Source organism: Cygnus atratus, chromosome 12 (genome assembly GCF_013377495.2).
Source record: "Cygnus atratus isolate AKBS03 ecotype Queensland, Australia chromosome 12, CAtr_DNAZoo_HiC_assembly, whole genome shotgun sequence".
NCBI classification, from domain to species: Eukaryota; Metazoa; Chordata; class Aves; order Anseriformes; family Anatidae; genus Cygnus; species Cygnus atratus.
Window position 1 is genome coordinate 2,547 of NC_066373.1, and position 19,897 is coordinate 22,443.

A 19,897-nucleotide genomic window follows, 5' to 3' on the forward strand; every position below is an offset into this window, starting at 1 on the left:
GCAGCTCGCAACACCCCCCCAGACACAGGTCCCAAAAGTGTACAAGCAGCTCTCAACTCCCCCAACATGGGCACCTACAGTAGACAAGCACCTCTCACCTCCCCCCAGCTGCAGACCCCAAAGGTGTACAAGCAGCTCACAACCACCCCCCAAGATGCAAGCCCCGAAGGTGTACAAGCAGCTCCACACCCCCCCCAGACACTGGCCCCAACCCTCCCCCCAAGACACAGGCCCCAGAAGCCTGCACATATGCCAAGAAAGTATTAATGCAGGTGCCAAATGCTACAGACAGGCCCAAAAGCACAGGCACAGTCCCCAGATGCTCGAGGCTGAGATGTAACTTGGCTGTCTGAATTACTGGAAATCAGCTTTCATTCTTAGCGAGGTGTGCGCAGGCTAGACAGGATGGGGCTTCAGGCACCTCTTCACCTGTGGAAACACATTGCCATCAGGCACTGCCATGCCAGACAAGCTTTTTCTGTTAAAACACCCTTCTCAGATGCCCTGCGGCATTCATGTGACTTGCTTTGCTCCGATTCTAAAGACTAATGTCACAGCCCACCTTGCCTGTGGCACCTGATAAACAGAAGAGAAAGCGACCATACCGTTTTGGAAGCCATCACTGCACGTGCCGCTCCTTGATGCTCTGTAACCTCTTCTCGAATCCTCAGCCACTTCTGTGGAAAGCCTGCCATTGCACCTGCAAAGCAAGATGGATACCCTTCGCAGTCACCTTGTGCTACTTGGCCATCCTGCTCCAACCCCACTCACGACCAGCCTGCCCTTCTCGTGCTGCTCTTCAGGAGTGCAGCTTAGCCCCTCTGAGTCTGTGCGAGGCACCTGCAAAAGAAAAAGAAAAGCATAGGCCGCGGCAGCATCCAAAGCCACAGCACAGCTAGGACAGGTACTCTCATCTGCTCCCTTACTCTGCCCCCTCACCTGCCCTCGAGGCAGAGGCTTCCATCTGCTCTCTTAAGCCAGCTACAACACATCTGGAATATAAACAGGACTTTAACTGTATTTTGTGTAGTTAAGTAAGTGCAGTGACAACCGCAACCCTAAAATAACTGCTACATGTGTTCATCACTCACCTTGCCAAAAGGAGCTCTGGTCGTGAAGTCCCGTGTTGTACACTGTGTTTAAGCTTTAACAAATGAAAACAGTCAGAAGATAACCATTCAGATGCCAGCATTAGCACCCATCCCTCAACAACACAAGGGACCCCATTTCTAATTTTATCATTTCAAAACAGCAGCCCCCTTGCCTCAGCATCTGGGAAGTAGATCAAGCCAGTCACCGGGTTGCCTACCGAGTGCTTGACAGTTCCAGAAGGAGCTCTTTCCTGTGACCGGTTCCTCCTAAGGTTTACCCTCTACTGGGGTGGGGAAAGAAATAAAAATAAAAAAATTCAAAACCACATCTGCAAGCTTTCAAGATTCAACAGACCTCCTCCAGCACACTGTTCAAGCACTATGCAAACAGCTGCTCGCAAGCAGCTCGAGTCTCCCCCTCCACATTTGCCAAACACCACTGAGATGACTGTGCCAGCTGCCCTTCAGTACGTGCCCAGAGGCAGACCGGATGTCTTTGCCAAAACAGTCCGGACAATGCATTAGTACACCGATGGACCGCCACGTTAGCTACCATCACTAACTGCCAGGCAGGACAGCTCCAGGCCAAACACACACACAGGCACGCTACAAACATTACGAACAAAACACAGAACACAAGGCGCAAAAAAAAAAAAGACTCCCAGAGGGAAGCCCTACAGCGACAGCAAGTCAGAACAGGTGCTCTGCAGCAGACCCAAGGAGAGACTCAAATGTCACAACGTGCGACTGGAAGCAACTGCCAGAACTGGGATGATGGAGGCATAAAAAGCCTGCCTTTAAGACAAGAGACCAGAAGGATGGGGAGTGCAAACCCCATAAGAAAAATGCTTCGGAAATGAACTCCCAAGCAAGAGCTCCTGATGCGACCCAGATGACTTTTGCAAGAGTGAGGATGGAAACGGATGCGATCTGAAACTGAATACGATGCACAAGACCTGAAACAGATCTGCACTTTAGGCTGCAACTGCAAGACAAGAAGTGCTCGGATCAGACCCATGATGACAAAACAAGCATTTAGGACCTTTGGCGCTGCTACCAAGTTGCCAGTCTAGTCAGTCCAGTGCAAGAAGCAAGGAGGATATCGAGACCCGAGGAGCGCATAACACAGAACACACGCTACAGAAGCAGCACTACAAGACAGATGGACAGATGGGAACTGTCCTGCCTGGCACATACACTCACACTACAAAATACCCCCTGCTCCTTCTATTAGCCTGGTGACCCAGCCTCAAGCAGCCTGAAGGTGACCCAGCCTGAACCACACTCACAGTGGCACCAAGTATATTCAGCCAGCTGGCTCCATGCTGCTCTGGCTCCCAGCTCCCATCAGCCACTCCACACATGCAAATACCAGGTGCCCCTAAACTTAGCTCTCAGATTGCTGGATGGTAAATTCCCTCCACCTCAAGAAATGCACAGCCACTGGGAGACATCTCAGCCCATTGCCAGGCTTATCATCATCTGCAAAAACTGTGTTCCAGCATTCACTAGCACACCGGCCCTGATGCCCACCTCCTCCGCAATGCTGACTATCACTGAAGCAACATACGGTTGTGCTCACCCATTCCTCTCTGAGTCCAAGCTCCAACAGTACAGCCGGTATCACCCACACCACCTGGGAAAACAAAGGGATAAAATGATCGTTGTGTTCTCAAGTAATCACCTGCCACACTGCTCCTCTATCCCACCCAGCTTCACCTCAGACCCTCAGCAGGTTCTGAGGAAGGCCTGCAACAGCACCTACTAAAACAGAGGGGAAACACTTCAAAGACTTGCCTTAGGGGTCATTGCTTAGGGACACTGACTGGGCTGACGACCCTCTCGCCTTTTCTCAGCACTCCACGATGTGGGAATTCACCTCTCCAAGACTGCAGGAAGCACCCACAAAAGAAAAAAAAAAAAAAGAAAAGGCAGATCCTCAGGCACCTCACAGGCACAGCCTACCTGCTGCAATACCTCTCTTTCGCTAGCTCTTTTTCTTCAGCTGCTCACGTGCTCCAACTCGGCTGGGGCGGTACCACACAGCGGTGGGGCAGGCCGGGGCAGCACCATGCAGAGAGCCACCCACATCCGCCCCCCCAAACCAGAAACATTAGTCCAAAACCACAGAACCGGGACCCCAAACCACATGGAGCCATGCTCCCAAACTGTACATGAACATACACAAGCCCAAGACTGAGGGCCGTGATGGCCGCCATCAAGAAATGTAGACTACATCAAGCTCTGGAGAGAGATCAGCATTTTAAAGTCCCAATGAAAGACAAGAAACACTTCATTACTAGTCCCGTGCCAACCTGACAATACATTCAAGACCCATGATACGGTGCTCAGCAAGCACTGCAGAAGCCAAGAACTATGGGAAGAAGACCTGATAAATGGATACTGTAGTACACAGAAACAAACATACACCATAGAACACATGCTGGATCTGCCCTGCCTGGCGCACACTAGGCTGAAAAGGATGAACCCAGGGCCTCTTCACCCAGTTGTTACTGGATTCTGTTCCTCCGCTGCACTGATTTAAAAGCCATCCCCATGAACATATCACACAGACACCAAGGTACAACCCCACCCAAGACACAGACAGGGCATTTCAGGCCAAACTTAGCTTTCGGGACTGCTGGAAAGCAGGCTTCATCCTCAAGGCACACGCAGGATAGATGACATGGGGCTCCAGGCACCTCTTCACCTGCGGAAACACGCTGCAATCAGACACCGCCACGCCAGACAAACTTTTCCTGTTAAAACACCCTTCTCAGATGCCCTGCGGCATGCAAGTGATCTCCTTTGCTCCAATTCTAAAGACTGATGTTATAGCTCACCTTGCCTGTGGCACCTGATGAACAGAAGAGAAAGCGACCGCAGCGCTTGGAAACCATCCCTGCACGTGCTGCTCCTTGTCACTCTCTGGTCTCATCTCAAGTCCTCAGCCACTTGTGTGGAAAGCCTGCCATGGCACCTGCAAAGCAAGACAGAGACCCTTCAGAGTCACCTCACGCTACCTGGCCATTCCGCTCCAATCCAGCTCATGATGAGCCGCCCTACTTACGCAGCTCTTCAGAATGCAGTTTGCTCCTTTGAACCTCTGCGAGACACCTGTCAAAGAGGAAGAAAAGCATAGGCTGAGACAGCATCCAAAGCCACAGCACAGCTAGGACAGGTACTCTCATCTGCTGCCTTACCTCCACCCGCTTACCTACCCCGAGGCAGATGCTTCCATCTACCCTCTTAAGCCAGCTACAACACCTCTAGAACAGAAAAGAGGGGACACTTAGAGTGACAGTGAGAACCGCAACCCAACTATAAGTGCTCCATCTGTTCATTGCCAGAGGCAGCTCTGGGTGTGACGTCCCAGGTTGCACACTGCGTTTAAGCTTTAACAAATGAAAACAGTCAGAAGGTAATCATTCAGATGCCAGCATTAGCACCCATCCCTCAACAACACAAGGGACCCCATTGCCAATGTTACCATTTCAAAACGGCAGACAACTTGCCTCGGTACCTCAGAAGTAGACCAAGCCACTCACCGAGCTGCCAAACGAGAGCTTGACAGCTCCAGAAGGAGCTCTTTCCTGTGACCGGTTCCTCGTACAGTTTATCTAGGACTGGAGGGGAAAAAAAAAAAAAAAAAAAAAAAAAACATGCTCCACATCTGAATCTTGAAGGCTCGCAACGACAGACCTCTCCTCTAGCACTATTCAAGCACTATGCAAACAGCTGCTCGCAAGCAGCTCAGGTCTCCCCCTCCACATTTGCCAAACACCACTGAGATGACTCTGTGCCAGCTGCCCTTCAGTACGTGCCCAGAGGCAGACCGGATGTCTTTGCCAAAACAGTCCGGACAATGCATTAGTACACCGATGGACCGCCACGTTAGCTACCATCACTAACTGCCAGGCAGGACAGCTCCAGGCCAAACACACACACAGGCACGCTACAAACATTACGAACAAAACACAGAACACAAGGCGCAAAAAAAAAAAAAAAAGACTCCCAGAGGGAAGCCCTACAGCGACAGCAAGTCAGAACAGGTGCTCTGCAGCAGACCCAAGGAGAGACTCAAATGTCACAACGTGCGACTGGAAGCAACTGCCAGAACTGGGATGATGGAGGCATAAAAAGCCTGCCTTTAAGACAAGAGACCAGAAGGATGGGGAGTGCAAACCCCATAAGAAAAATGCTTTGGAAATGAACTCCCAAGCAAGAGCTCCTGATGAAGCCCACATGACTTTTGCAAGAGTGAGGATGGAAACAGATGCGATCTGAAACTGAATATGATGCACAAGACCTGAAACACATCTGCACTTTAAGCTGCGACTGCCAGTCAAGAAGCGCTCAGATCAGCCCTACGATGATGAAACAAGCATTTAGGACCTTTGGTGTGGCTAGCAAGTTGCCCATCTAATCTGTCCAGTGGAAGAAGGCAATGAGGATATCAAGACCTGAGGAGCGCGTAACAGATCATGATCACATCAAGAAACGTTTGATACAAAAAATATTACATGCACAGAAGAAATGATCTCTTTAGGCTCCCACTGCAAGACAAGAAATGCTCAGCTTCCAATTGAGCATCAACATTATTCCAGTGAGGTCAAGGGTTCAACACCCTCAAGATGGCTTCCCCAGGGCCTGCCAAGCACCAAGAGCAACAGCACAGCACAGACAACACAGAACACAGACACCAAGCTGGAACTGCCCTGCCTGGCACATGCTCAAGCTGTACCTGACAGAATCCCACCCCCCCACACACTCTGTCTGACCGTGATCAATCCTAAAAGGCCCCATCCACTGCAATGACTTAAAAGCACAGACCCTCGCCCTATGTGTGCATTCAAAACCCCAAAAGCAAACATAGCACTTGCCCCCCAACTTAGCTTGGGAATGATGGGAGGCAGGTTCCATCCTTATCAAGGAACACAAAGGCTAGCCAGGACATTGCTTCCGGCATAAGGCTCCTCTTCACCTGCAGAAATAAAGTGCCATCAGGCACTGGCACACCAGCCAAACTTCTTCTAGTGAAACACCCACCTCAAAAACAAAACAGTAGTCCACTGACCTGCTCTGCTATTGAAGTCAGACAGACAAACTCTAGACAACTGCCCGCCTTCCCCTGCCAACCACCCCCAAACACACAGTATTTGCCCCTGGACTTAATTCTCAGGGGTCTGAATCCATCCTCAAGGTGGACCACAGAGACCAACTAGGATGTTCCCAGTATCTTCTTCGTCCCCGGAAAAGAGGACTCACCCAGAGGTGGGACAAATAGACTACCAAACCAAAACCAATGCCCTTTTTCCAACTTTTCTCCACTCACCTTCCCGATCCAGGCTTAGCGCTTCCATTTACTGTGCTGAGCCAAGGTCACGTAGCTTAGACCAAGGAGAAAGAACAAACAAATGTGACAATCCACAAAACAGTCTATACCCACTCCTCTTCTTTCCTCCTTTCCCCAACAGCCAAGAAGCCCCAGACCCACATTCCCCAATCCCGTACCACCGCTTCACTCACCTAACATACCAATTTGATGTATCACGCTCCCAGCTCCTCTTGCACTCCGAGCATCTCCAGCATTTCACGAACTGGAACTGCTGACGCCTGGCGTGCCACAGGAACGTGGCAGGAGATGTACTCTGCTGTCGCAAGGTGCTTCCAAAGCCTGCCCAACAGGCAAAGCACATTAACACAATCCACTGACCAACTCAGGGCTCACACTGCTGTCCACTCACCCTCGTGCCTCATTCAAGCGTCCATGCCCATGCCCTGGGCTACAAGAAGGTCATATCCGTGATGGACAAGCAAACAGTACAGCTCCTTGCAGAGGACTCAAACACAGAGATGAGAGCCAGAAAAATAAAAAACCACCCTCAGGTCCACAAATGCCAAAAGGCCATGAATGCACAGCAGCCCCAACAGGGGTAATCACACACTTATCCTTTACAGATGAAAAAGGTGACCCTGCTCAGTCTCTCCGTAATACTGCGCTTATGCGGTCAAGCCCCTTGCGATGCATACTGAAGCTCTTTGTGAAGCCTCTGGACAGTTACGCAAATGGCTTGATATATCTAGAGATTAAAAGATAACTCAAATAAAAAGGAAGCATACCCCACCCATTTCCCAAAAACAAGTTAGCCGGCAACACCTCCTAAACATACCTCTATTGTGTGAATTCCAAGCACTTAATATCTAGAAGGCTGCAAGGTCTAAAGACTCTACAGCCAGCCAAACCGCAGGCAAGAGCTCCAAAAATAGAACAAACTGTCCCTAACCCTGAAAAAGACTACACCTTACACGCCTACTGCTGCTGTTTTCAGATACATGCTTACACAGGGAGCTTCGATGATACTTATCTCCTAAACCCTGCTCCATCACTTTGCCACCAACGTTATAACTTTGATAATATTTGCCTTAATTCTGCAAAAATCATAAGGGAACCTGAACCACAAAGCAAACACACAAAGTAACATTGCCATCCTATCCGTAAACATGCTGTAACAATTACTCACCTGAAGAAGAGCTACATGCAATACAGGCACCTATTACTAGATTGGTTTACTCTAACAGATCCTATTAGTTGTTACCTCACAAAGATGGGCTTACCGGTCTCTACTTGGAAACCCATCAGTCCATAGACTCTGACCCACCTAAAGACCCCTGCAACTGACTGAAGGAAAACCAAAGCACTTACCCCAAGGTGCAGCCCAGGCAGAATGAGCTCTCTGATGGCATGCCTGGGGCTCATACACCATTTGGCCCTGCCCAGCACCCAAACCCAATCACCTGGGAAAGGTGAAAAGGAGGGGCAAAGCACAAGAAAGTAGAAAGAGGAGAAGCAGCAGCTGTGGTTTATTTATTTTTGCTTCAGCTTTGAATATTTAAAGCTTTTCTCCTCTACAACACCTGTCTCAGGAACCAAACAGCATTCAAGTGACCTGCTTTGCTCCTGTTCTGAAGACTATCACAGCCCACCTTGCCTGTGGCACCTGATAAACAGAAGAGAAAGCAACCACTGCAGCAAAAGCCACAGCACCCTTAGGACAGTTACTCTCATCTGCTCCTTTACCTCAGCTGCTTACCTACCCCACATGGCAGATGCTTCCACCCGTTCTCTGAAGCCACCTATAGCACCTCTAAAAGCAAAACTGGAATTTTACTCTATTTGATGCAGTAAAATAACTGCAGTCACAGCCACAGCCAAAAATAACAGCTACCTCTGTTCACTCACCAGAGTCACTCCAGAGATAGCTCGGGTCTTGATGTCCTGTACTGCACACTGCGTTTCAGCCTGAACAAAGGAAAACACAGTCAGAAGATAAATGTTCAGCTGCCAGCATTAGCACCCCTCCCTCAACAACATACGTGACCCCATATTTAATGTTATCATTTCAAAACAGCAGTCCACTTGCCTCTGTACCTGGAAGTTAGATCCAAGCTCGAAAGGAACAGCCAGCATCACCCATGCCACCTGGGAATACTAAAGGACAAAATGACCACTGTGCTTGCAAGCGACCACCTGCCACACTGCTCCTCTGTCCCAAACAGCCTCACCTCAGACCCTCAAAGGGAAACACCTGAATGTCTTCCCTTCGCTTCGGATAAGGGACGACTAGGCTGACAACATGCTCACCTTCCCTCACTGCTCCGTGACACGGGGATTTCCCTGTCCAACACTGCACTAGGCACCTTCAGAGACAAGAGAAAAAGCACACCCTGAGGCACCTCATAGGCACAGCGTACCTGCTGCAATACCTCCCTCTTCCAGGTCCTTTACCTCAGCTGCTCGTTAGCTCGATCTGAGATAAAGCTGCCCGGGCGGCGCCGCGCCAAAAGCTGCCCGGGCGGCGCCGCGCCAAAAGCTGCCCGGGCGGCGCCGCGCCAAAAGCTGCCCGGGCGGCGCCGCGCCAAAAGCTGCCCGGGCGGCGCCGCGCCAAAAGCTGCCCGGGCGGCGCCGCGCCAAAAGCTGCCCGGGCGGCGCCGCGCCAAAAGCTGCCCGGGCGGCGCCGCGCCAAAAGCTGCCCGGGCGGCGCCGCGCCAAAAGCTGCCCGGGCGGCGCCGCGCCAAAAGCTGCCCGGGCGGCGCCGCGCCAAAAGCTGCCCGGGCGGCGCCGCGCCAAAAGCTGCCCGGGCGGCGCCGCGCCAAAAGCTGCCCGGGCGGCGCCGCGCCAAAAGCTGCCCGGGCGGCGCCGCGCCAAAAGCTGCCCGGGCGGCGCCGCGCCAAAAGCTGCCCGGGCGGCGCCGCGCCAAAAGCTGCCCGGGCGGCGCCGCGCCAAAAGCTGCCCGGGCGGCGCCGCGCCAAAAGCTGCCCGGGCGGCGCCGCGCCAAAAGCTGCCCGGGCGGCGCCGCGCCAAAAGCTGCCCGGGCGGCGCCGCGCCAAAAGCTGCCCGGGCGGCGCCGCGCCAAAAGCTGCCCGGGCGGCGCCGCGCCAAAAGCTGCCCGGGCGGCGCCGCGCCAAAAGCTGCCCGGGCGGCGCCGCGCCAAAAGCTGCCCGGGCGGCGCCGCGCCAAAAGCTGCCCGGGCGGCGCCGCGCCAAAAGCTGCCCGGGCGGCGCCGCGCCAAAAGCTGCCCGGGCGGCGCCGCGCCAAAAGCTGCCCGGGCGGCGCCGCGCCAAAAGCTGCCCGGGCGGCGCCGCGCCAAAAGCTGCCCGGGCGGCGCCGCGCCAAAAGCTGCCCGGGCGGCGCCGCGCCAAAAGCTGCCCGGGCGGCGCCGCGCCAAAAGCTGCCCGGGCGGCGCCGCGCCAAAAGCTGCCCGGGCGGCGCCGCGCCAAAAGCTGCCCGGGCGGCGCCGCGCCAAAAGCTGCCCGGGCGGCGCCGCGCCAAAAGCTGCCCGGGCGGCGCCGCGCCAAAAGCTGCCCGGGCGGCGCCGCGCCAAAAGCTGCCCGGGCGGCGCCGCGCCAAAAGCTGCCCGGGCGGCGCCGCGCCAAAAGCTGCCCGGGCGGCGCCGCGCCAAAAGCTGCCCGGGCGGCGCCGCGCCAAAAGCTGCCCGGGCGGCGCCGCGCCAAAAGCTGCCCGGGCGGCGCCGCGCCAAAAGCTGCCCGGGCGGCGCCGCGCCAAAAGCTGCCCGGGCGGCGCCGCGCCAAAAGCTGCCCGGGCGGCGCCGCGCCAAAAGCTGCCCGGGCGGCGCCGCGCCAAAAGCTGCCCGGGCGGCGCCGCGCCAAAAGCTGCCCGGGCGGCGCCGCGCCAAAAGCTGCCCGGGCGGCGCCGCGCCAAAAGCTGCCCGGGCGGCGCCGCGCCAAAAGCTGCCCGGGCGGCGCCGCGCCAAAAGCTGCCCGGGCGGCGCCGCGCCAAAAGCTGCCCGGGCGGCGCCGCGCCAAAAGCTGCCCGGGCGGCGCCGCGCCAAAAGCTGCCCGGGCGGCGCCGCGCCAAAAGCTGCCCGGGCGGCGCCGCGCCAAAAGCTGCCCGGGCGGCGCCGCGCCAAATCACAGACTTACCCTTTACAGATGAAAGAGGTAACTCTGACACGACCCTCCTCAGTCTCTTGGTAATGCTGCGCCTATGTGGTCAAGCCTCTTGTAGCCTGTAATCAAGCTCATTTTAGTCTTCTGGAGAGTTACACAAGTGGCTTGATACATCTAGAGATTCAAATCTAACCCAAAACCGGAAGTGTATCCCACCATCCCAAAAACAAATGAGCCAGCATTCTCTGCTAAATATCCCTCTAGTAAGTGATTTCCAAGCACTTAAAATCTAGAAATCCATAGACACCAACCTGCCCAAAGAACCCTGCAACTGACTGAAGAAAAAACAAAGCACTTACCCCAAAGAGCAGCCCAGGCAGAATGAACTCTCTAATGGCATACCTGGGGCTCATATACCATTTGGCCCCGCCCAGCACCCAAACACAATCACCTGGGAAAGGGGAGGGGCAAAGCACAAGAAAGTAGAAAGAGAGCAGGAGCAGCAGCAGCTGTGGTGATTTGTTTGTTGTTTTTGTTTACTTTTTTTTTTTCTAAATCTGGTTTAGCTCAACAGCATGCAGACTGCAGACAAGAGAACTGGGGTGTTTCTAGAAGCAACAATCCCCATGCTTTTGCTGCAGCTTTGAATATTGAAAGGACAATATGACCAAGCAAGCAACTGAAATTTTTTCAGCTGGAATTAGCTCAAACCTTTCTTTACATAGAAAGAAAAATCTAGGAGCATAACAGATTACACGCCAAAAAAAAAATCAATTCCATGTAATAACATCACTCACAGGAGAAATCACGTACTTGAGTAGGCCATCTGAAAACCAAAAGGCTATGCTGATGGGTCAAAACACACTACAGGACACTGGAGCCTGGCCCTCTGCTGCACCGACTTAAAACCCATCCCTACACTCACCAAGGTGCAACCCAAACACAGACACAGCATTTCATCCTCAACACAGCTTTGGGAACTGCTGGAAAGCAGGCTTCATCCTCAGCGAGGCGTACTCAGGCTCCACAGCATGGGGCTTCAGGCACCTCTTCACCTACTGAAGAAGGCCACCATCAGGAACTGCCACGCCAGACAACCTTTTTCCTCTACAACACCTGCCTCAGGAACCAAACAGCATTCAAGTGACCTGCTTTGCTCCTATTCTAAACACTATCACAGCCCACCTTGCCTGTGGCACCTGATAAACAGAAGAGAAAGCAACCACTGCAGCAAATGCCACAGCACCCTTAGGACAGTTACTTTCATCCGCTCCTTTACCTCAGCTGCTCACCTACCCCACATGGCAGATGCTTCCACCCGTTCTCTGAAGCTACCTATAGCACCTCTAAAAGAGAAACTGGAATTTTACTCTAGTTGATGTAGTAAAATAACTATAGTGATGGGCACGAAAATGTGCCTGGGCAGCAGCAATCACAGACTTACCCTTTACAGATGAAAAAGTTGACCCTGCTCAGTCTCTCCGTAATACTACCGTGCTTATGCGGTCGAGGAACCGTACCCCACCATTTCTTAAAAACAAGTTAGCCGGCAACACCTCCTAAACATACCTCTATTGTGTGAATTCCAAGCACTTAATATCTAGAAGGCTGCAAGGTCTAAAGACTCTACAGCCAGCCAAACCGCAGGCAAAAGCTCCAAAAATAGAACAAACTGTCCCTAACCCTGAAAAAGACTACACCTTACACGCCTACTGCTGCTGTTTTCAGATACATGCTTATACAGGGAGCTTCGATGATACTTATCTCCTAAACCCTGCTCCATCACTTTGCCACCAACGCTATAACTTTGATAATATTTGCCTTAATTCTGCAAAAATCATAAGGGAACCTGAACCACAAAGCAAACACACAAAGTAACATTGCCATCCTATCCGTAAACATGCTGTAACAATTACTCACCTGAAGAAGAGCTGCATGCAATGCAGGCACCTATTACTAGATTGGTTTACTCTAACAGATTCTACTAGTTGTTACCTCACAATGATGTGCGTACTGCTCTCTACTTGGAAACCCATCAGTCCATAGACTCTGACCCACCTAAAGACCCCTGCAGCTGACTGAAGGAAAACCAAAGCGCTTGCCCCAAAGTGCAGTCCAGGCAGAATGAGCTCTCTGATGGGATGCCTGCAACTCATATACCATTGCACCCCACCCAGCACCCCACCCCAATCACATGGGAAATGGGAGGGGCCGTGCATGACAAGAGGTAAAGAGAGCAAGAGGAACAGCAGCCCTGTTTTTGGTGTGGTTTAGGTCAACAGCATGCAGAGTACAGCACAGGCAACCAGGATGTTTCTCTTGAAAGACCTGCCTTAGCTTTGGTGAAGGAAACTGATCGGGCTGACAGCCCTCTCACCTTTTTGCACCACTCCACAACATGGGGAATTCACCTCTCCAAGGCTGCACGACGGAAGGGCAGAAACAAGACGAAAAGCACACCCTGAGGCACCTCATAACCACAGCCTACCTACTGCAATACCTATACCTATCTTCCCAGCTGCTTTACCTCTGCTGCTCTCTATCTCCAAATCACATTCTTTTAACTGCCACACAGAGTGGCAGTCCTCCAGGTGCCACAGAGCAGCACCCTAATTTTTTTAAAATTTTTTTTTTTTTATTTCTTATTTGCAAAACAGCAGTCCGCTTCCCTCTGATGATGGACAGTAGGTCAAGCCAGTCACCGAGTTGCCAACGCAGAGCTTCACAGTTCCAGAAGGCGCTCTTTCCTTTGACCGATTCCTTATAAGTGTTATCTACCACTGGCAAAAGCAACAGACTGCAAACAGGCACTGCCACATTTGACAAAATTCATGCTTTTTATTTTATCATTTCAAAAGAGCAGTCCATTTGCCTCTACATCTGAGAAGTAGATCAAACCAGTCACCGAGTTGCCGAACAAGAACTTGACAGTTGCTGTTTCCTTTGACCGATTCCTCCTAAGGTTTACCTACTGCTGGGAAAAAAAGAAAAAAGACTCTGTGCCAGCTGCCCTTGAGTACTCGCCCAGAGCTTGAGTATTCGCCCAGAGACAGACCAGATGTCTTTCCCAAAAGAGTCAGGACGATGTATTATTGCACTGATGAACCACCACGTTAGCTACCATCACTAATTGCCAGGCAGGACAGCTCCAGGCCAAACACACACATAAAAAGGCACGCTACAAACATCGTGACCAAAACATGGGAAAAGAATTACTTATACTATAAGAATTACTCACCTGAAGAAGAGCTGCATGCAATAAAGGCATCTACTACTATATAGATTAGTTTACTTTAAATGATCCCACTAGATGTTACTTTCAATAGATGTACTTATCTCTTTCAACTTAGAAATGCATCAACCCCTAGACTCTGACGCACCTTAAAAAAAAAAAAAAAAAAACTGCAACTGACTGAAGGAAAACCAAAGCACTTACCCCAAAGTGCAGCCCAGGCAGAATGAGCTCTCTGACAGGACACCTGCGGCTCATATACCATTAGGCCCCACCCGGCACCCTGCCCCAATCACCTGGGAAAGAGGAGGGGCAAAGCACAGGAAGGGATAAAGAGAGCAGCAGCTGCGTTTTTTATTTGGCTTAGCTCAACAGTGTGTGGAGCGTTACTAGAGGCAACAATTCCTGTGCTTTTGCTTCAGTCCTGATTATTGAAACGACAATATTACCAAGTAGGTAACTAAAACTGTTTTTGACTGTAATTAGCTGAAACCTTTCTTTACATAGGTAGAAATAATCTAGGAGTGTAACAGATTACAAACCACAAAAATACAATTCAATGTAGTAAAATAACTCACCAGAGAGGTAACCTACCTTAGTAGACTATCTAAAAAACAAAAGGCTATGCAGATGGGTTCAAAAAAGCCAACCCAATCAAGATCTGAAAAGGGTACAGACATTCTCAAAAGGAGCAGGGAAAAAATAATGGCACAGAACAAGCCGGAAAGAATGCTGAGCAGATTTAAAAGATCTGTAAGACCTCAGGAGGGACCTGAGCAGAGCGCGTAGGTCTTTGGAAAGTGGGGGGAGGGAGGACGGGTTAGCCAGGGACTAGGAATACTAAGTAGAGGAGAAAATGAGTGTTGTGAGCCTGAAGTGTGTACAAGCATCATAAAGAGGGCTCCTGAGAGGATGGGAAAACAAAGGGAAAGCTGCTTACCTCTGAGAAGTCGTCCTTGATCTTTGTGCCACGGACATTTGTCTTGCGTGCTCGGCTCACGAGTTTAGGGGTCCCCATACGTTGAAGGCTTACCTCTGAGAAGTCCTACATGGCTCCACCTGCGTTACTGATTTTTTTTGCCAGCAGGTGGTGGCAGAAAATCCTGAGAAGTGGCAGACACAGCTTCCCAAACCGTTTTCTCAATAATGGAAGCAGTGCGAACCACGTGGAAAACCACAAGTGAAAAACCACAGGTGGAAAACCACAAGTGCAGCAGAGAAATGCACCCCACGTCGTCTAGGGGAGGAAATAACTGCCCTGAGCAACGTGCCCTTCCCAGGGTGAACCCAACGTGCCCAAGGCCTTGGGGGGCGGGCAGAAAAGGAACCCGAGACTCTTAGTATGTCTCCTGAGAATAGCAGCTTACAGTTACTCCATGTCTTCTGGTCTTGCAGGATGAGGCAGAGGTCTAATTAATTCCTTCTCCATCTCTCTGGAAAGAGCTTTTCTCCTGTCTGTGACAAAGGAGAAAAATGTTATGATCGTGGGAGTCATCATACAAAGCCACACTCTGTGAATTCACTATTACAGTTAAGATCGTTTTTAATCAAAAACACCTCGGCCGCAAACTGCAAACTCAGCTACCACTGCAAACATAGCGCTGCACAAAAATTCAACTCAAGGTAGAGGAAAGGGCGAGCTAAAAGGACGAATGACGTGACCAGAGGCAACTGCAACAACCATCTGGTAGATGGTTGTCCACAGCCCTCTGATTTCATGGTCGTCTTTCCTGAAGAATGAATCCTGGAAGAACAGAAAAGATACACAACGTGTCCACAACAACTTTTGAGGAGACTACTGAAAAGAAAAACAAAAAAATAGAAACAGCAAGCGGCTAGTACGTCAGTTTTGTTAACAGAGTAACATTAACATACTAGAAATTTCCACGTTCTATGTAGCCCCAAGGTGGTGCTGGGTACATCCACTGATATTAATGGGGTGGCACAATGTAAGAGATAGTTAATAGACAAGGTACACCTGAGGTGCACAGATTGCATATTCCAGGTGACAAAAAAGGCACAGCTTGGCACCCAGTTTGGATCAGCTCGCGTATGAGTCTGCTGATACATGAGTATATACTGCAAGCAGAAAAGTCTTTTACTCCACAGACTCAGCTTCATTTATGTATATACATACATATACATATGGGTATGTATCTCTCTCTCTCTCTCTCTCTCTCTATATATATATATATAAAAAAACAAACGTTGGGAACTTTATAACCACTTGAGTAACAATCATTAGCTATGCCTACGCTGAAAGCCAGGACTATGCCTAAGTGATTAAGTAAACACGGAGCCTTATCTGTGAAATGCTGAAAATGCCCCATAACCACTGGGGGGCTTATGCACGGTGTACATAATTTTTGCGCAAACGTGCATCTTAATACACAAAGAGGAGGGGCGAGGCGGACAAAGGTTTTAGGGACGCGTCAAGACCAGAACAGCCACTGGGCAATCGCTCAGATGTGCAAAGCTCAGCTAAAACTCGCACAAATCCACCGAGGGAAGAAGGCTACCTACTTGTCTGCTTAAAATAACCTCTACAAAGAACGTATTACAAAATCAAAAACGAAACCATCATCCAGCAAAGCAAACATCTGGAATACAAAGGGCTAAAACTGACAGCTGAGGTTTGATTCTTTAGCAATGTCAAAGGTCTTCAGATCCTACCCAACTTCTCGTGGATGGTGGCGTTGCAGCACAGAAATGAGGGGAGCGGGAAGATCGCAACAGGCCAAACGCGGTGCTGGGCTCCTAAAGGAGCTGGTGGGATAGCACTGACGAGAGTGAGACAGGCTGTCAGCCTTCTCCACGAGCTGAGGAAGAGGAGCGCAAGTGTCCGAAGAAGCTGTTTCTTCTCATACTTCATTTAATACACACCATCTTTAAATCCAGGGCATCTTCTTAGGGAACAGATAGAGAGGTAGAGTTAGCGGCTCCAGGGATGCTTCAGGATCTTATTTCTTTCTATAGTTAGCTGCTATCCATAAACCCGGACCGGTTAAAATACAGAGTTATATTAAAAATTCTGGATAATAACAAAAGTATGGGATTTAAAAAACAAAACAAAAACACGCTTGCACGGAAAAGAGATTAAATTATCTCATTCATTTCCCAATTCCCCTGCAGACTCTACGCTCGGCTCCTCTTAACTCACTTACCTATCCAAACGCAGGGCAGATGCATCAGTTCTCATCATTCTTGGTAAAAAGACGACATTTTCATGCTTGCTCTCAGATATCATCTCTTTCCAGCACGCTTTACTGCAAGCTATGCTAATTCCTCCAGGCTTTTTAATATATGCTAGAAACTTCACTGTTTTATCTTAATGACCATCTCGGTGGGAGTCACTGACCTGCTGTCTTTGATTCTGCTGTCTTCACAAATACAAATAACACAGTACTTCAGTGACGCTCTGTGACAAACTAGGCGACGCGCATCGACCTCTTACATAAAGAAGGAAAGAATTTGTAGACAACATCCAGAATGTATTACTTTGTTAGATATCAGAGCGGTGGGGCAGAATGACAATGCTACACAAGACTGTGCCTATGCTCCTGGGATCATACACAGTTTGCTGGAATACAACAAACAAAATAATAAAGTAAGGTCACTGTGTGGAACAAGTTCACTCACTCCATTATTATTGTGAATGACAAGAATATTTTAGTAAGCGTTCTTTTAAATCCATAGAAAATTTTGGATTTATCTCAATTTGGCTTCATGAAAACTGAAACTTGCAGTGCAAAGATCATTTATAAAACCTTTAGCAGCTGAGCTTTTTAGGCACGGATTTGGTCACCTTCCTGGATAATATTCGGCTCTCTCCACCTTCCCCCAACAAGAAAAAAAGCTTAAAGACCACAAACTGGGACTTCTGGGAGGTGTGACTCCATTTGTCACCTTACCTAATACACACAGTTTTTTTGGTATACTAAACTTTCCCCATGACTGCATAAGAGTCTCGCTGCTATTGTTTCTGAGAGTTTGACAGACTTCCCCAAATTGGATTAAACGAGCATTTTCCGTTGTGACGGACATCAAGGCCAACGATGTCTCTTGTCGGCTGTGGAGTCCTGCTGGCACTATCACCAGCTCTCACACAACCCCATCTAGCTTTTGGGGTCCGCCCCATCCGTCCTCAGCGGTGGGAAGTTCTTCCAGAAGCAGACAGACCGTTATTTGTTCCTAGGTGGAGCTGAGGCTCTGTAAGGCTTTGCTTTTTTTATTCCCTCACTCCCCCTTTATTTCCAAGCTTAAACTTGCATCCAGCGGCAGCCTGCGCCTCCCGGCACGGCCCGGCCCCGGCTCGGGGAAAGACCGGCCGCGCACCCCGGAGCCCATGTGGCCGCCCGGCAACACAGAACTACAGCTCCCAGCATGCCTCGGGACGGAGCAGTCCATCCAACCCAGAGGGGAGTCGACCAAGTGCACACAACCGCGGCCCCCCCCGCCGCCGCCGCCGCCGCCCTCTCTGCCCCTCCTACCGCCTCCCGCCGCTCCCACCCCCTCTCCCTCAGCCCCCCGAAGCCCCGCGCAGTGCAGACCCCGCCGCACGCCCGGTCCGGTCCGGTCCGGCGCGGCGCCGCCCCCGCCCCGCACAAGGGCCGTTTCCGCAGAAGCCGCCGACCGCGTGGCGCCCCGACCCCCCGCCGCCTCGCCCCCTCCCGGCCCGGCCCGCCCCGCCCCGGGGCGGCCCCGACCACCAACCTCGTTGCAGCACAGCGCCTTGGCGTCCCGGCCCGACAGCTTCCGCCCATAGTGCCGGCAAGCCCTGCACGGCACTTCCGCCCTAGGTTTTTCCGAGCCAATCACGGAGCGTTTCCGCCCTCTGAAGACACGCCGTGACGCCACTTTTGTTCTGGGTTCCTGCCAGCCAACCACGGGGTGTTTCCGCCCTCAGTTAAAGCACTCTGTGATGCCACTTCCGCCGTCAGGTTCCCAGCCAATCACAGAGCGCTTCCGCCCCCAGCGAAGGCACGCCGTGACGCCACGTCCGCCCTGGGTTCCCAGCCAATCACAGAGTGCTTTCGCCCTCAGTTAAGGCACGCCCTGACGCCACTTCCACCGTGGGTTCCCAACCAATAACGGCGCCGCTTTCGCCGTCAGTGCCGGCAAGCCCAGCGGGCCCCCACCGCCCTCGGTTCCCAGCCCGGTACGGAGCCGGCCCGGCGCAGCTCCCGCTCCGGAGAAGGGCGCCGCCATTTTGCCGCGGGCAGGGCTCCTGCGGTGCCGCCCGGCCCCCTCTCCTTAGGCGAGCCGGCTGGCTCCGCGCACGCGTGGAAGCAGAGCGGCAGGCAGGGCTTCCCGCAGCAGCGCTGATGTGCGAACTAAAAAACAAACGAAAAAAAGAAACATGCCACTGACAGCTTTATGCGTTTACACCACTTCGGGCAGAAGTTGCCTCTTTGTTGCCTTTTTTTTAATGGTGTTGTTTTTTAAGACGGTCCGGGTATGCTTGGTCCTCTCTTAACAAAGCTTGTAGGAGGTGCTGTCTTCCTATCTTTTCTGGCCTAAGGGAAAATTAGCACTACCGTAAAGGTAACAGGACTTTCTCTTTACATGTTTGGAAGCAAGCTAAATATGTTTCTAAGTGCTTTCTGCAAAATACAAGCTACCGGAAAATTTAACCACAGAACAAGAAATTTTGGCTGCAGAATAAAATTCTGCAGTGCTGAGGCACATGCCCTTTCTTTAATCCCAGTCTTTTCGGGAATACCAAAATCTGTTGGAGGCAAATTGATGCTAGACAGGTAAACTTCAGAAGGGGAAGAAACATTCAGAAATAATGTTATACTTAGGAAACACCTTGCACTTGGCATCCAAGGTCCAAGCTGCCAGTGTGCTCTGTTTTGCCGGTGACTGCCACCCGAGCTGACTGTAGGAAAGTCACAGTCCTTTCTGAAGGTGTTTAAGAATTCGGTGCAACTTTTTCCTCAAAGCGCGAACACCTCCACGACTTTAAAGCATACTCCTAAGCATGGCTTCATTAAAACATTCTCAAAACTAAGAAGTAACAGAAAGTACGGGCATTTAGAAAATGGTTGTCGGTTAGCCACCCCAGACAGCCCTGAGCCCCCGGCAGACCCTTGCTCGTTTCCCTTCCCAAGCCAGGTGGGGGAAGACAATCAGAAAGGTGCAAGCAAGGAAAGTCACGCGT

General features: G+C 51.3%; 5 long non-coding RNA genes across 11 annotated transcripts; all 5 read right to left on the reverse strand.

The window, feature by feature from the left end:
* Nucleotides 1-281: 281 nt before the first annotated feature.
* LOC118257893 (uncharacterized) lies at nt 282-2,729 on the reverse strand. The gene is made up of 6 exons (XR_004781728.2): nt 2,674-2,729; nt 1,310-1,375; nt 1,092-1,144; nt 940-992; nt 606-840; nt 282-429 (listed from the first exon to the last, which is right to left on the reverse strand). It is a non-coding gene; the product is annotated as an uncharacterized LOC118257893 (long non-coding RNA).
* Nucleotides 2,730-2,894: 165 nt separating this feature from the next.
* On the reverse strand, nt 2,895-4,313 carry LOC118257894 (uncharacterized). The gene is made up of 3 exons (XR_007708769.1): nt 4,162-4,313; nt 3,935-4,071; nt 2,895-3,801 (listed from the first exon to the last, which is right to left on the reverse strand). It is a non-coding gene; the product is annotated as an uncharacterized LOC118257894 (long non-coding RNA).
* Nucleotides 4,314-7,998: 3,685 nt separating this feature from the next.
* Nucleotides 7,999-8,397, reverse strand: LOC126913453 (uncharacterized). The gene is made up of 3 exons (XR_007708770.1): nt 8,335-8,397; nt 8,190-8,239; nt 7,999-8,092 (listed from the first exon to the last, which is right to left on the reverse strand). It is a non-coding gene; the product is annotated as an uncharacterized LOC126913453 (long non-coding RNA).
* A 116-nt stretch (nt 8,398-8,513) lies between these two features.
* Nucleotides 8,514-8,935, reverse strand: LOC118257895 (uncharacterized). The gene is made up of 3 exons (XR_004781730.2): nt 8,881-8,935; nt 8,737-8,792; nt 8,514-8,583 (listed from the first exon to the last, which is right to left on the reverse strand). It is a non-coding gene; the product is annotated as an uncharacterized LOC118257895 (long non-coding RNA).
* Nucleotides 8,936-13,320: 4,385 nt separating this feature from the next.
* LOC118257897 (uncharacterized) lies at nt 13,321-18,619 on the reverse strand. Of its 7 annotated transcripts, none has more exons than XR_007708773.1 (7): nt 18,448-18,619; nt 16,899-17,314; nt 16,408-16,640; nt 15,102-15,189; nt 14,675-14,971; nt 13,741-14,030; nt 13,321-13,473 (listed from the first exon to the last, which is right to left on the reverse strand). It is a non-coding gene; the product is annotated as an uncharacterized LOC118257897 (long non-coding RNA). The 7 variants fall into 7 exon arrangements; XR_007708776.1 differs by lacking the exon at nt 18,448-18,619 and adding an exon at nt 18,285-18,382; XR_007708775.1 differs by having other exon boundaries at nt 13,741-13,882; nt 14,675-15,189; nt 18,448-18,615.
* Between the last annotated feature and the right edge of the window lie 1,278 nt (nt 18,620-19,897).